Source organism: Nicotiana sylvestris, chromosome 7 (assembly GCF_000393655.2).
Source record: "Nicotiana sylvestris chromosome 7, ASM39365v2, whole genome shotgun sequence".
Taxonomy (NCBI): domain Eukaryota; kingdom Viridiplantae; phylum Streptophyta; class Magnoliopsida; order Solanales; family Solanaceae; genus Nicotiana; species Nicotiana sylvestris.
In genome coordinates this window covers 154,410,974-154,416,392 of record NC_091063.1, presented here as the reverse complement: position 1 = coordinate 154,416,392, position 5,419 = coordinate 154,410,974, and positions in this window count along the sequence as shown.

The following is a 5,419-nucleotide window of genomic DNA, read 5'->3' as shown; positions in this document are numbered from 1 at the left end:
TCTAGGACAAGATTCCTCAGTGACCTAGGCCTGAAAGATAATAAGCATTTAAAATGTCTCGAGCCGTCCTGGATATCCTTGGGATTATTTGTTTGCTAGATTTGGACCACGGGATAGTTTTGTTATCTTTTGGGATGAGTTCTGCACAACCAAGGCAAAGTGGCAAAGACGTCACCTCGAAGCTTTCAGCATTGCTTTGTTGGGATTATTGGTTTTTCCATTAGATGAGAGGCACATTAGTACCCGTCTACAGTCAGTGGTAATGACACTATTTCATGAGAAGCAACGCAAAACCATTACCGTTGTGTCGATGATCTTAGCAGAGTTGTACCGAGCCCTGAGTGAGGTTAGGGGATGTGTCAGATATTTTGAGGGAAGTAACCTTTTGCTACAGCTGTGGATGATGGAGCATTTGCATATTGCTTCCTTACTTTGTCCTATCGACCGTGCCTTGAAGGATCGGGTGGTATGCATCGAACGCAGGATGAAATCTCCTAAGTTTACGTACCTAGTAGGCGTCACGGCTTGGATTGAGTTCCTTGGTTTGAGGACAAATGGGAATGTTTTGTGGGCTTACCTTTGGCTACCTTTGGATGATATCTTGGTAGGGTACCTCATGCAGCCTTTATTGATGCTGATAGGACTCAAGTGTGTCAGGCTGTACACTCCCGTTAGGGTAATGTGGCAATTGGGTAGAAGACAGAGGAGCCTCCAACTTTGAACCTTCGAAGGCACATCATAAATTTTAGCAAAAGTGCGGCTGATGAAATCAAGTATGTGCAATACTGGAACAATGCAAAGAGGATGAAGAAAAAATACATTAGTAGAGGATGTTGGCAGGCCCGAGTGTACTCAGGAGTACTTGATTTGGTTACAGTCCATCCCGCCGGGGGTCAGCATCCCATTGCCAGCCCAACTCAGGGGTCGGGCAGTTCAGACAGATGATTTGGGGAGGCATCGGACCAAGTTCCCTGGGATAAGCTTGAGTTGATAAAGTCTCAGTTAGCATGATTGGCAGCAAACGTGGAACATCATAGCCAGTATTTGTTTAGGGTTGGCCTTCAGGATACGGGGGCACACGTCAGGGCCTTTATTCCCAGCATCGGTGTTTTTTTACGAGGCATGTTACAGAGTTTGAGCATGACGGACAGCCCAGGACCATCCCGGTCAGGACAGTCGCATTCAGGAGAAGCTTGAGGAGTCATTCTATTTAGGTGTTTTGAGATTGTCATATGTTGTCTTTTACTTTCGTGTCTTGTCTAGAAGTATCTAGTCCTTTAGGTAATGTCAGAGTCTGTCGTAGTGTAGTTGAGTCTGTCATGTCTTTCATTATCGTATTTCCCTTTGTATTTTAATATCGAAAAGTTTTAAATGAAAAATCCCAAAAAGATTTTGTTTTCAATTTATTTTCCACCACTTCTCCAAAACTACGCTTGGTCTGATTCATGAGGGACATGATACGTAGGCAACCTACATCGGGTTCGATCAAATCATTTTTGGTTCAAAATAAAAGAGAAAGAAAAAGAAAAGAGTGATAAGAGGTGTTGGAAAAGAAAGAGAAGAAAGGATTGAAATGAGCAAATTGGGATGATGCCATATGACCCTGCGACCCTCAAAGCCATTTTAGAACCGTTGATTATTGCTAGGTGCATTGCACGTAATGTGATATTATTATTTGATAAATGCTCTAATGCTAACATGGTGGTTTTGTTTTGTTGTCCTCTGTTATCTCTGTTAAGTTTCAGGAAGGTGGTTAGTTTGTTGGCATCCTGGCAAGTCATCCATACAACACCTGATCAAAGCGTCAAACAGTCATGGTTAGCAAGGAAACAGACACTGGAGTTGTAGACCCACCAAGGGAAATTGTTGAGTCGGAATCGGAACTACAAGAGGAGGTCCGGAGGTTGAAGCATCAGATGGTAGAAATGTATCAAACCTGGATTAAGGGACATCCTCCACCCTCATTCCCTACCAACTACACAGAAAACTCTGCTTCCATTCCACCACTCTCTCAATCCCAGATGCCCAATACCATTGATCTTTCCCCACAACACGCACCTGGCTTTACCCCTTACCACAACTACCCCGGCTCTTCAGCCCAAACTGTTCATGCTCCGCCAGCCAAAACAACCTCATACCCTGCTCCGACATCTGCTCCTATTTTTGTACCCCCTCCACAAGATACCCTCCACTGATCCTCCAGTGAGCCCGCGTTCCCCGCTACAGATTCCCACTACTATGCACCGGAGCCCACCTTCAAAGTCCCAGATCCTTACTCTTACAATCCCCAATTTGAACCTCATGTTGAAACTGACAAACTACCCAAGAATGCAGAGCAAAAAGAGATGTTTAGGAAGGTACAGAGTCTGGAGCAATCATTGAGAAATATGCAAGGGTTGGGAAACCAAGTGAGTGTAGCCTATAAGGATTTGTGTTTGTTCCCCGATATCTAATTGCCTGCCCGGTTCAAGATGCCCAAGTTTGACTTGTATGAAGGACATGGGGATCTTGTAGCTCATCTGAAAGGTTATTGTAGTAAAATGAGAGGCGCCGGGGGAAAAGATGAATTACTGATGGAATACTTCAGCCAAAGACTGAGTGGGGCAGCTTTAGAATGGTACACCCGCCAGGACGCCAGCAGGTGGTACACCTGGGACGATATGGCTCAGGCCTTTGCCCGACACTTTTAGTACAATATAGACATTGTTCCAGACCGCCTATCTCTGACTAAGGTGGAAAAGAAACCCAGTGAAAGCTTTAAAGAATATGGGCTCCGATGGAGGGAGCAAGCTGCACGAGTTAATCCTCCGATGGAAGAGGACGAGATGGTTAAATACTTTCTTTAAGCCCTAGAGCCCACTTACTATTGCCACTTGATCTCAGCCATTGGTAAGTTTTTCAATGATGTGGTGAAGATGGGAGAAATGGTGGAAGAGGGGCTCAAATCGAGTAAGATCATGTGCTATTCTACTATAAAAGCAACCACCCAAGCAATCAAGAGTGGTACCAGAAGTTTGCTAGGCAAGAAGAAAAAGGAAGATGCTGCTATGTTTGTCTCCGGATCATGGCATGGCCAGAGGGGTTCACCTTATCAGCACATCCATCCTCGACCCCGACCCCAAGCCTACGCCCAAGCTCCATATAATCCACCTCAACATTACTTTTCCCCGCAAAACCCCCAATACTCAGCCAGGCCATCCCAATACCTTGTTCACCACGCACAGTCATATGCTCAACCCCCTCCTTACCCGCAATGGCATGCTCCAGCTCCGTAGAATATCTGCCCAGCTCCACAAAATACCTATCCACCCCCACAACCCTATCAAAACCCCAGTGGTTCAAATTTTCGATCAAGGTCAGAGTATAGGAGAGAGAGGCAGTAACGGAAACAAACTTTTACCCCGCTTGGAGAGTCTTATGCTAGTCTATTTCAAAGGTTAAGGCAATTGGACGTCTTGAGGCCGATTGAGTCAAAGATACCAAATCCCCCTCCAAAAAACCTCGATTATTCCCTAAGATGCGCCTATTGTTATGATGCTCCAGGTCATGACATAGAGAAGTGTTGGCATTTGAAACGGGCAATCCATGAGCTCATTGATAAAAACCAAGTTGTAGTCCAAAGCCAAGATGTGCCAACATCAACCAAAACCCTTTGCCAGCCCATGCAGAGACGCACATGATTGAAATAGTTCACAAGGATGGGGAGCCCAAAAGGTCTTCTAAGTCCGTCATGATGATTCGGGCTAGTGAAAGCAATTTGGTTAAAGCTCCAGACTCTACCAAAGCAACGCCCTTGACAGTTGAAGGGATGACAGAAAAGCCGAGCTCACTCAATTCGAAACCACCAGTGTTGGTCGTAAAAGGGTTGTCGAAAGAATCGGGGCAAGTCTGGAAAGTTCAAAAGTGGCAGTACCATGGATTTCAAGTAAGCATGTCATAGTTGTGAAGGGGGATCCAACTACCCCTATCATCATTAAACCAGTAACCCAGCTTCCAGTGGTAGATGCCAAGGCTGTTCCGTGGAATTATAAACAAGTGATAGTGACATACAAAGGAAAAGAAATAGAGGAAGAAGTCAATGAAACTGGAAGATTGACTCGTTCTGGGAGATGTTTCACCCCAGAAGAATTAAGGAAAGCCAAGCTATTCAAGGATAGCCCAATGCTAGTAAAGAAATCAGTCACTGAGGAAGAGGCTGAGGAGTTCCTGAAAAAGATGAAAGTGCAGGATTATTCCATTGTGGAGCAGTTAAGGAAAACACTAGCTAAGATTTCTCTTTTGTCTTTGTTGATACATTCAGATGAACATCGCAGGGTCTTAATGAAGATTTTGAATGAGGTACATGTTCCTGATAAGATCACAGAACCACATGGAAACGATAGCTGGCAGGATCTTCGAAGCAAATAGGATCACTTTCTCGGACGATGAACTTCCTATGGAAGTTACAGAACACAACCGAGCTCTTTATCTCACGGTGAAGTGTGAAGATTTTGTTGTCTCAAAGGTTTTGGTTGATAATGGCTCTAGTGCGAATATTTGTCCCCTGTCTACTCTGCAAAAACTGAAGATTGGCACCAAAAAAATCCCCTTGAACAGTGTATGTGTGTCCGAGGCTTTGATGGGGGAGGTAAAGATTCTGTTGGAGATATAATGCTCGAATTGTCAATAGGGCCTGTTGAGTTTACCATGGAATTCCAAGTGTTAGATGTGGTTGTCTCCTACAATCTGTTGTTGGGCAGGCCCTGGATACATGCTGCTAAGGCAGTCCCATCTTCTCTACACCAAATGGTGAAGTTTGAATGGGACACGCAGGAAATAGTTGTGCACGGTGATGAGGACTTGTCAGCTTGTAATGATACAATTGTTCCGTTCATCGAAGCTGAAGATGATAAGGGACTTTGGGTCTATCAGACTTTCGAAACAGTGTCTGTTGAGAAAATTCCTGAAGGAAAATGCACTCCGGGTCCTAAGCTATCCTCCGCATCCGTCATGGTTGCAAATGAAATGTTGGAGAATGGTTTTGTGCCGGGCAAGTACCTGGGCTCATCTCTGCAGGGTATTGTGCATCCAGTGCGCCCCAGTGGGAATCCTAGTACATTTGGTTTGGGATTCATGCCCATAGAGATGGACATGAAAAGGGTTAAAAATCTGAAACAGAAGGTATGGTCGCTCCCCAAGCCCGTCCTACACATCTTTATGTCTTTTGTCAAGCCAGGGGCCGAAAAGCCTCCAACCTCCTCAATCCCAAAACCCGTGGTCGATGTTGATGAAAAGCTGATCAAGAGGTTCCAAAGTCTGTTCGAAGAAGTCAATATGGTAGAAGTTGGTGAAGGCTCTAGTAAAGCAAATGTGCAGCTCGTTGGCCTAAACGTGAAGCTTAGAAATTCGGAAGCTACTCCTCTCCCCACAAAGAAGGAGT